At 43.1% G+C, this 11,840-nt stretch overlaps 1 pseudogene; it reads right to left on the bottom strand.

Moving 5' to 3' along the window:
* LOC118773603 overlaps positions 1 to 11,840 on the bottom strand; it is a 28,148-nt pseudogene that overhangs the window by 2,132 nt on the left and 14,176 nt on the right.

The following is an 11,840-nucleotide window of genomic DNA, read 5'->3' as shown; positions in this document are numbered from 1 at the left end:
TCTTCAGCCTGGAAAGGAAATCATGTCATATCAGATAACTCCATATAGACTCCCAAGGAAAACTGATGGCTGTATATTACATCTTCCTTTTAAATATAACAAATCTGCTCTCAACTACATCACTTGCACTGGTTGTTACTGGCACTTTGTTATATTTTAAAATTGAGCAATTTAATTAGACTTCATTGCAATAATTATTTCCCTAACATTACTGTTGTGTATTTCACAGCTAAATTGCACCAAATGTATAACTGGTCTTTCAGAACTGTTCTATAAGCGGTTTTACTATGCTTAATAACCTCTAAATCAAGCGCCCAACAACATTACATCAGTTTCTCCAGTTGACAGTCAGAGTCCTCCATTCTAGCAGAGAGCGCCCTCATTCCTGAGTCTCCTGGGTGATTGTAGCTCAGATCCAGCTCTCTCAGGTGGGAGGGGTTTGAATGCAGAGCTGAAGCCAGAGAAACACAGCCTCTCTCTGTGACTCCACACAGTGACAGCCTGTAGAGAGAAGGAGAAAAGCTCTTCACTCTCCCACATTTTGACATAAACCTCAGAAGAGTGTGAAGGCTTTATTATTTTTTTATTATTATAATTTTGTTTTATTGGTATATTTCACCATTGAATTAATGAATATGACAGCAGTGTATTAAAAAACATTTTTAAAATCCTTTCCTTACAACCCCATTACTGTAGAATAACATTTTCAAATGAGTAACTTTTAATGATTCCATTGGTACAATCTCAAAATTACCACTATGTTAAACCCCTGAAGAACCAACCTCAGTGTCTCCAGTTTACAGTGTGGATTCCTCAGTCCAGCAGAGAGCAGCTCCACTCCTGAATCCTGCAGCTCATTGTCACTCAGGTCCAGCTCTCTCAGACTGGAGGAGTTTGAGCTGATAGCTGAGGCCAGCGCTTCACAGCATTTCTTACTGAGGTTACAGCTGTTCAGCCTGGAAAGGAAATCATGTCATATCAGCTCATATGGTCCTTCAATACAGTATGGCATCTGTATGTTATCAATTCATAAGGATCTCCAGAATATATCAGCAACAAAGGCAGAGGTCACGTTTTATCAGTCAAGCCCCAAAAGAACTTGCCTCAGTTTCTCCAGCTTACAGTTGGGGTCCTCCAGTCCAGCAGAGAGCGCTCTCACTCCTGAGTCTCTTGGGTGATTGTAGCTCAGATCCAGCTCTCTCAGGTGGGAGGGGTTTGAACACAGAGCTGAAGCCAGAGAAACACAGCCTCTCTTTTGGACCTGACAGCCTGACAGCCTGCAGAGAGAAGGAGAGGAGCTCTTCACTTCACCGTCTCAGCTCTGGACACATAAAACAGTTAAGTGGAGCAAAATTAAGTTAAAATTTTTTTAGTTTCTTTTGATATCAACAGCCCAGATTGGGGTGTTGGTGAATTGAATAAATTTTGTGGTAAATTGTAATACTAAAAAAAAATGTTTTTAAAATATAGTATTAAAAAGGGAAAAGTCTCAAAATATTAAACTCATCATGCCAATGGCCTGAACTCATTTTGTGTCTTTCTGAGTCATGTGTTGGCATTCATTACCTAAAGGATGCATCAAGAACTGACCTCAGTGTCTCCAGTTTACAGTGTGGATTCCTCAGTCCAGCAGAGAGCAGCTTCACTCCTGAATTCTGCAGCTCATTGTCACTCAGGTCCAGCTCTCTCAGACTGGAGGAGTTTGAGCTGATAGCTGAGGCCAGCGCTTCACAGCATTCCTTACTGAGGTTACACCTGTTCAGCCTGGAAAGGAAATCATGTCATATCAGATAATTCCACACAGCCCGCCTGCACCCACACAACCTACAGGAGCTGGGCGTGGCTCTCCTGTCAGATTGACAGCTGACTCCTCTAAAACACAGATTCTGCACATTCAAAATAGTTATTGCACTAGTTAGCATCCACATCAGAGCTGAGCTCCTCTTAGCTGGTTTGTATGGTCATTTCTGTAACTTTGTAGCAATACATACCCTTTTACCTAATCAGAACGTGTTACTTATCCAAGCCTAGGTCTAATAACTTGGAAGGAAAGTCAGTCTTGATGATATATTCAGGTATCAATTCCATGCCATTGTTCTTGTGAACATTGCTACATTAGACTAAGATATAGGAGGACTTACAGAGCTGTTCCTGAGGCCCTGACCACTAACATCAGCCTCAGAAGACCTTCGTCTGATCTGCTGTATTTCTTCAGGTCGAACACATCCAGCTTCTCTTCTGACCGCAGCAACACAAAGACCAGAGCTGACCACTGTGCAGGTGAGAGCTCTTTTCTTGTGAGAGTTCCTGAGCTCAGGTAACTTTGGACTTCCTCCACTAGAGAATGGTCATTCACTTCATTCAGACAGTGGAATAGATTGATGGTCCTCTCTGGACAGAGATTCTCCCTGATCTTCTCTTTAATGTACTGGACTGTTTTCTCAATGCTCTGTGAGCTGCTTCCTGTCTGTGTGAGTAGGCCTCGTAAGAGATTCTGATTGGAGTCGAGTGAGAGGCCAAGAAGGAAGCGTACGAAAAGGTCCAGGTGTCCATTTTCACTCTGTAAGGCCTGATCCACTGCACTCTTGAGTAATGCAGTTAATTTTGAGAGGGTGATGAATCTAGCAAATTTACCAAGGATGGTATTGTGAAACAGATTTCTGTTATTGTTTGTGAATGACAGCAACACATACAAGGCAGCAAGAAACTCCTGGATGCTCAGATGCACAAAGGAGAACACCCTCTGTTTTATTATTACAGATTCTTGCCTGAAGAGTTCTGTACAAACCCCAGAGTATTCCAAAGCTGCTCTGACATCAATGCCACTCTGTCTCAGGTCTTCCTCATAGAAAATGAGTCTTCCCTTTTCCAGCTGCTGAAAAGCCAGCTTCCCGAGGCTCTGAATTATTTTGCTGTCCAGAACCAAATTCATATCACTCTTTTCAGGTTTTCGATTCTTTATGTTCATCTGAATGAGCAGAAAGTGTGTGTACATTTGAGTCAGAGTCTTAGGGATTTCGCCACTGTCTGTCTCACCCATCATTTGCTCAAGAACAGTGGCTGAAATCCAACAGAAGACTGGTATGTGACACATGATGTAGAGGCTCCTTGATAACTTTATGTGTGTGATAATTCTGCTGGCCAGGTTCTGATCACTGAATCTCTTCACGAAGTATTCCTCCTTCTGTTGATCATTAAACCCTCGTACCTCTGTCACCTGGTGGACACACTCAGGAGGGATCTGACTGGCTGCTGCTGGTCGAGTGGTGATCCAGAGGAGAGCAGAGGGAAGCAGATTCCCCTTAATGAGGTTTGTCAGCAGCACGTCCACTGATGTTGGCTCTGTTACATCATACCAGCACTTATTGTTCTGGAAATCTAAGGGAAGTCGACACTCATCCAGCCCATCAAATATGAACACAAGTTTGTAACAGTCAATCTTAATGGATCCAAGTTCTTTGATTCCTGGAAAGAAAGGCTGAAGCAGCTGCATTAAACTGCATTTTTCATCCTTCATCAAATTCAGCTCTCGGAAAGGTAGAGGAAATATGAAATGAACATCCTCATTGGCTTTTCCTTCTGCCCAGTCAAGAATGAACTTCTGCACAGAGACTGTTTTTCCAATGCCAGCAATCCCTTTTGTCAGCACAGTTCTGATGTGCTTCTCTCTTCCAGGTAAGGGTTTAAAGATGTGATTGCATTTGATTGGAGTCTCTTGTCTGGCTGGTTTCTTGGATGCTGTCTCAATCTGTCTCACCTCATGTTCCTTATTGACATCTCCACTTCCACCCTCTGTGATGTAGAGCTCCGTGTAGATCTTATTCAGAATGACGTGGTTTCCATGTTCAGCTAAACCCTCATTTATGTAGTTATATTTACTCTCCAGAAGGGATTTCACTGTGGCTGTTGTCAAAACAGTACCATCTGTAAAAAATAAGCATTTAAGGAGACTTTAAAGTTATCTGGCCTTTTGAAATTTTGTTTTTTTAATTGAAAGTGGAATGCTTGTGTGACACCTTGAAGAGAAAGCCAAAAAAGATTTTCAGTGGTTTCTCAAGTTGTTTTTATAATTTCAAACTAAAAACTTTTAAAACAGTTTTAACTGGTTCTACAAGATGGCAAAGTTAAAGAGGTATGAGGATTCAATTGTTGAACACTTTAACAGTGGTTAAATGCATGTAAGTTCTGTAATTACACAGCATAAACTTCACCAGTGTTAAGTCATTTGATAATTTAACCTTTATGAGTCAACATCTTACAGACCCTGCGTGGCATGCCTGGACAAAGTAATTCATGTGATTGATTATTGTGATGTGATTGGTCCACTCACCGGAAACTCCAGGTGTCTCCCTGGATGGATCTGTGACCTCAGACTCTCCACTGATCTGAGCAGGGGAGACTGCAGGGGATGAGAGGAACATGAGAGACACAACAATCTTTATGTTCAACAGGCTTTATGTTAAGTGTAAAAAAATGTAGGTCAGCTAACACACGCAGAACAAAGAAGGAACACATCCATTTAAGATTTTTGTGCAGAATTCCTGTTTAATCACATTTTTTAGTCACAGACTTCCCTTGACTTTACAAGTGGAAATTAGAACTTTAATGAGGAAATAGAGAAAGCATATTTTTATAGTGATCCTGAAACTTCATCCAGGCTGTCTGTCGGTCCCAGATTCATTCTAAAACCTGTGCACGCTGTCGGGTGTGTGCATTTATCATTCAGCCGGACAGAAACACAGACATTGCTGTTTAGCGATGCATTCGGAATTAAGGAATGCTTATTTTCCTGGCTGCTTTGATATTTGCTAACAAATGCCAACAAAATGTGCTATGCCAACAAAGATTGTTGTAGTCCTGATTTGCATGTCATCAAGGTGTTGAGTGAGAGGACCTCACCGTAGCGATGCAATTCAGATCTTAGGCCTGATCTCCACCAGGTGGGGAGTTTAGCACAATGAGCAACCATTCATTATCTGACACAACTAGGTACAGCACATATGTTTCACTCATGGGAGGCTTTCAGGCTGGTTTGCACCTTATAATTGTTTCTGATATTTGGTTAATACCATATATCCAGCCACAGTGGCCCCTCCACCCTCCATCTCCGAGGTTCTGGTTGGTAAAGGGAGGTTCTGGTCATGTCTAGCTTCCTGTACTTTCTGTGGATGTTCTGTTTTAGGCCACGCCCCTTCAAAAATGTTCATAAAAGCAGAGCACTTCTAGCTCCAGCAATGGCAGACTTTTGCAGACTTTTCTGGAACGCACTGAGTGGAAGATTTTCCTTACCATTGTTATCAGTGCTGATGTTGATATTGATGGTAAAATCACCCGAAACATTACACCTGTCAATCTGAGGCACCACAGCATAGCCTCCAGTCTGAGCTGTGATGGAGGGAGTCAGAGCAGCAGATCTCAGATCAGTAGGTGGCTGGTCATGGCCTTCTCCTGCAGAAAGGAAAAGCGATGCAAAAAGGGAAATCTAAACAAATGACTCACTCTAGCAGTATCGGTGCTGGTGTGTGAGTGATTCACTCTGGCAGTGTATGCTGGTGAGTGAATGACTCAGTCTAGCAGTGTAGATGCTGGTGAGTGACTCACTCTATAACTGTAGATGTTGGTAAGCGAGTGACTCACTCCAGCAGTGTAAATGTTGGTGAGTGAGTGAGTCACTCTAGCAGTGTAAATGTTGGTGAGTGAGTGACTCACTCTAACAGTGTAGATGCTGGTGAGTGAGTGACTCACTCTAGCAGTGTAAATGTTGGTGAGTGAGTGAGTCACTCTAGCAGTGTAAATTCTGGTGAGTGAGTGAGTCACTCTAGCAGTGTCGATGTTGGTGAGTGAGTGAGTGACTCTAGCAGTGTAGATGTTGGTGAGTGAGTGAGTCACTCTAGCAGTGTAAATGCTGGTGAGTGAGTGAGTCACTCTAGCAGTGTAGATGTTGGTGAGTGAGTGAGTGACTCTAGCAGTGTAAATGCTGATGAGTGAGTGAGTCACTCTAGCAGTGTAGATGTTGGTGAGTGAGTGAGTGACTCTAGCAGTGTAGATGCTGGTGAGTGAGTGAGTGACTCACTCTAGCAGTGTAGACACCAGTGTCTGATGGTAGATTGGTGTGTAAGTGAGTATTTATGGTTTTGGCTGCCAGCTCACCAAGGTGTTGAGCTCCAGAGGTTCTGATTGGTGGAGTGGACATTGTGAGGGAGACTGGAGGACCAGTGAAATGCTTCGAGAGGGCATAACCGAAGCTTACGTCCCAAAATAAACGCGTATGGTGCAGGGGGCCAATCTACGGCCTTACCAACTCTCACGATCAATCAGAGCTTCATGTGTGACCCCTGAAATGAGACAAAAGGGACACAAAGACATCCATTAAGAACTGTACTCATGCTATGAATAAAAACAGTATTGTTGCATCCTATGAAATACATTATGATATTAGTGTAGACAAACATAGGACACTGTATTCGAGCAAGAGGTGTTCAGGTTATGCCTGTCATCTCACCAGAAGCAAGTGGTGTTCAGGTTATGCCTGTCATCTCACCAGAAGCAAGAGGTGTTCAGGTTATGCCTGTCATTTCACCATAAGCATTATTTACACTTTTATCTGAGATTATGACTCCAGACCAGCCAGTATACATCACAGAGAAATCATGCTTTGCTCAGCCACCACAGAGACAACAGCAAGAAGTAAAGAGTGACTGAGATCCTGTCAGGAACGGAACATAGTAGCAAGATATTGTGCATTTACAATCCTAATTTACAGAGGAGGAAGACTGAGAGGAAAAGAACAGATAGGTAAAAGACCGAAAGTAAAAATAAGTCTGCAAAATCGACAGAGACCTTTTAACATTTCAACTGGTGTTATTATGCCTGTGTTATGTTTAATCATAATCAAATGGGGTTATTAGGAAATTACCAGCTGCCCATGAGAAAGAGAAGTACATTGTACTCTGTAACGCTTCACACTGACCCAGCCCTGTGGTTCTGCCTTGGGTTTGGTGAAATCATTTTACATTTTTCACACATTTTTATTTTCACATATATGGCACTTCCTGTTCAAGAGACAACAGCATTCACATAACCGTTAGCCGTCAGCCTGCAAACTTCCTCAGAAGAGTTTCAGAACAAACTCTGACCAAGCCTGTTTTTAATGATCCTGTTACTGATTTTCTATTATTTAAGGTAATGTCCATTATGTCCACAGGCAGGTGCACAGAAACACCTCTCTATATTAGACAGAGAGAGAGAGAGATAGATAGACAGATAGATAGATATATCGATAGATATAAATGATGCTCTAAGTGAAATGAATGAATGTATAAATACAAAGATTAAAGGGCCTACAGTGATGTGGCTGCTGGCCTCTCTGCATCGCCTCTGTCTGTAGTCCCCTGTGTGCTGCAGATGTAGGGGAGACCCACGGGCATCTGATTATCTGCTGCCCAAAAAAGCTCTGACTGCCGATATCAGTCATTTACTGCAGGACCCATTCTGTACCACCGTGTGTTAAAGTGCACATACTCTAGCATGTTTGTGGCAGAGAACAGAGGACTGTTGTATATGAGTTTGCTACAGAGGAAAGCTGGCTTCTTTAGCTAAAGATACGGCCTTGTGTTATGGGCCGTGTGCTTTAGCATGTTGCGTAACAGAAAAAGCGCTGATCAAAAGCACTAGAACTTCTTGATTCTATAAATGCCAATCTGGCAGAGGAGGAAGTCTGAAGCCTGGGTTTACTGACTCTGTTTGGCGGGTTTATTTTACTCTGTTGGCTGCTCTGTTCCAAAGCGCATTAGAACGATCAGGTTAGTGAAGGCAATGGAAGCTTTTCTTTAGACATTTTCTCTCTGTTCCTCCTATGCTCCACATATACAGTGTCTGCCTGGATCCCTGCAGATTCTAACACAGCAGATTCCCAGATCCTCCTGTCAATCCTCGCTGAACTGGGGATCTGGATGCAAAAGAGCTTACTGGCCTGACTTAACCTCATATTATACAGACTGTACTCACCTGTACACAGGTACTTACTGGCCGGACTTCATATTATACACACTGTACTCCCCTGTACACAGGTACTTACTGGCCTGAATTCATATTATACACACTGTACTCCCCTGTACACAGGTACTTACTGCTCTGACTTCACTTCATATTATTAAATTATAATTAACTGTATATTAAGGAGACTGAACAAACACAAGTGCATATATATATGAATGCACATACAAGTTCACAAAGCCACAGACTGTATACACACACATATGCATGTATGGATGGACACACACACACACACACACAGACACACACACACTGTAAATTTCACCTCAACAGGTTGCTTCCTTTCTTCCTCACCGACTGGTCCTCCATCTTTGAATAACAAGCTACTTTGCTATTATAAAATATTAACACTAGTTTAATGTATCATACCCTTCCAGCCTGAATGAAGACAAGAGAACAAATGAAATTTTGAAACAGCTTTGGGAAAGATCTAAGGGAAACCCCCCCTCACGCTTTTTAGCCTGGCTAAGCAGATGAAATGGGAAGTCTTGACTTTTTTAGAGATGTTACCGATTCTCACACTTCCTTATAGTGTTATCTCTTAAAAGGAGCACGTTCTAAAATCATATGTATATTACAGATGCTTTAATATGGACGTCTTACACAGCTTACAGTGATCCGTTTCTACGGCTGGATATTTACTGAGGTGATTTGGGGTTCGTGTCTTGCTCGGGGGTACAATAGCAGTGCCCCACCTGGAAATCAAACTCGCAGCCTTAGGTTATGACTGCTACTCCTTACCAGTGAACCACACTACAGCCCCCTTCATTAAAGACAAAATATGCACATCCTTTTTTACCCAAATTTGCTATTTTATAGTAATCATCCCCAGATTAACTTCTGTGTTCCCCAATATCTCCGACTTACCAAGATGTAAGGATTCCTGCAATCACCTCTCCTCCTCTCTGCTTCACATCAGAGAAGCCATTGGCAGCCGTCTTTCAGCCCCACATCACTGTGCACATTTGTAAGCTGACAGAAAAGGAGAGGGGTTTGCTTTGATGTTGATTTCTTTATAAAACGAAACTCTTCTTGCGGAGAAGACAGTGTGGTCAGGAAGTGATGCGGTCTCAGTGTCTGCCTGCTGTTTGGTTTAATGACTCCACTGCGGTCCTATCAGTACAAGCAAATGAAAACTCAACCAAGGGTACTTCCTGTTGAACAGGAAGTGTGTTTGCAGCACTATCAGCCTGAAACGCTCTTGATGGGAGCATATGCATGTAATGATCTGATTATTACTTGTCTGTTGATGCGACCTGATGCTCAGACCTGTGCAACCCTCCTCTCGACCCAAACAGGTGCACAGATGCCTCTTCGTATGTCTTGTTTCGACAAATTAAAAGATTTGAGACTGAAAAGACTCCTGAGTCACGGCACTCTGAACACAGGAGGCTGTGCACAGGGCAGAGAGGACATGTGTGGTGTTGTGTGTGGTGTTGAGTGTGGAGCAGCTGACAATGGTTTTGTGTGTGGTGTTGAGTGTGGAGCAGCTGTGTGTGGTGTTGAGTGTGGAGCAGCTTTGTGTGGAGTTGAGTGTAGAGCAGCTGTGTGTGGTATTGACTGTGGAGCAGCTGACTGTGGTGTTGAGTGTAGAGCAGCTGTGTGTGGTGTTGTGTGTGGAGCAGCTGTCTGTGGTGTTGTGTGTGGTGTTGAGTGTGGAGCAGCTGACTGTGGTGTTGAGTGTAGAGCAGCTGTATTTGGTGTTGAGTGTGTATGTACGTATTGAGTGTGTGTGTACGTTGGCTGTGATGTTCAGTATATGGTTGCGGTGGTGTTGAGTGTATTGTGGCTGTGGTGTTGAGCAGCTGGGTTCCTGTGTGTTCCTTGGGTCTGCAGAATTGCAGGGTATTCCAGCATTCCTGGCCTGTGTGCAGTAGTGGAGCTGGCTGTGTAAAAAGGATCATGAAGGTAGAGGATGACGACACCTTCATACGGGACTCGTGCTCTCTCACACCCAGGCCTGTGATTGACTGGGTTTGACTGTAATATTGGTACCTTTTTTTGTTTCTTGATAATCACCAGGTGTGACATGCGGTTAAATCCTCTCATCAGCTGTGCCCGGTCTCCTCTCTGACTGATGAGGTGACATGCTGATGCAGCACTGAGGGTCACCCCAGCGTTCAACAATCAGTCATGAACAATAAATGCATCACATTTACACTAAGTGAATATCCAAAAATTCATGTACTTACAAACAGAGTATTAAATTTGATGTAAGAATTTGAGTGCATTAACATATGAAAATCTATCTGCACCACTACATGTTCCATATCCAGCAACCCAATATAAAACTGACAGCATACAAAGCATGAAGCTCATTCAACACAACAGGTCCGGCAGAAAATAACTAATTTAGTACACACCCTGGGTGCCGCCTCTAATCTGGCAGGGCTGGACCCCTCTCCAAGTCACCACAGTTTCACAGTACCCTCCTTACAAAAAAAACATAAATGCACCAGAGAGATAGGAACAAGATATACAGAAACCACTGGCTTAACAGAGCATTCTACTCCAACAGCATCTCACAGACATCAGAAATGTTTAGTATGTCCAACCACCTGGGTTTCATTTCTTAGAGACTGGCCCCTTTATTTCTGTTAATTGAAATCCTCCCTCCACCTCAGTTCACCAAAGACACAGGTGTTCCTCCAGGACACAGGAGTCTATTCCAGCTGGCACAGGGACACTGAGGAGTCAAGCCCAAGAGAAAACCCAGGATAGAGGGGCTCAGTGAATGTGGTGTGGAATGTGTGCAGGAGGGTCAGTGTGTCAGAGGAGACGCTGTAGAAGGACAGAGTGCCGGCCGGCCAGTTCAGAAACACTCCTACTCTGCGGGAGGGGGAGGGAGGGGCAGGTATGGGAGTTTCCTTTCTATTGTGCCTGACAGAGTAACCATCACTGTGGCAGGTCAAACACCAGGACTTGTCATTGTGTCCAAAGAGACCGTCATAGTCCGCTTCTTTCCTGCTGATTCCTTTATATGCCACTCCTATACGAGTCGATCTCCCACTCCACTCAGCCTCCCAGTAGCAGCGCCCAGACAGACCCTCTCTGCATAGCACTTGGTTCCACTTATCAAATCTCTCTGGATGATCAGGATATGGCTGCTCCTTTCTCCCCCGTGTCACCTTCCTGTCCCCCTCAGACAGAGACAGGTTTCTGTGTGCTGTGTTGGGATCCAGTGTGAGCTGGCAGGCATCTGCAGACAGGAGGGAGGGAGAATCCCCCCACACACAAACATAAAATGTAAAAAACTGAAATATGGGAAACTATACTAAAAATCTTATTTGGTCATATTCATACATTGTTTTTCTTTCTTCATTCAATAGCATTATCGATTTCTTAGACCATTAACTGTGAGAAAAACTGGTATATTCTACTACCATCATCAACGGTCCTTCTAGTTGGATGATTTTTTTATGCATGAGACATTAGCTCAGATTGACTCTAACCATGATGTGCCTGAGTAGCAAACTGAGGCAAATATGTTTGTTTTTTTCTGTTTTCAATGCTTTCGTGACACTGAATTTAGAAAGAAAAAAACAACAAATAAATACTGTGTAAAAATGAACCATCGTGTTGTGTTCATTTCATGCTACATACTTTTGTGTTCCTGGTCAAAAATGACCGACCATTTATAACTGTTTATAAATATCTTATTATGCATATTTTATCATTAGATGTTGCATTAGATCTTTTCATCAACATGTGTGTGTGTCGGAAATACATGCACATATGGGGTTAGGACGTGGCAGTGTGTCCATCTGATGGATGGACATGCTCCT

This window comes from Megalops cyprinoides, chromosome 2 (assembly GCF_013368585.1).
Source record: "Megalops cyprinoides isolate fMegCyp1 chromosome 2, fMegCyp1.pri, whole genome shotgun sequence".
NCBI lineage: Eukaryota > Metazoa > Chordata > Actinopteri > Elopiformes > Megalopidae > Megalops > Megalops cyprinoides.
Note: the sequence above shows the minus strand (reverse complement) of the source record. Positions and strands in the feature narration are given on the sequence as shown.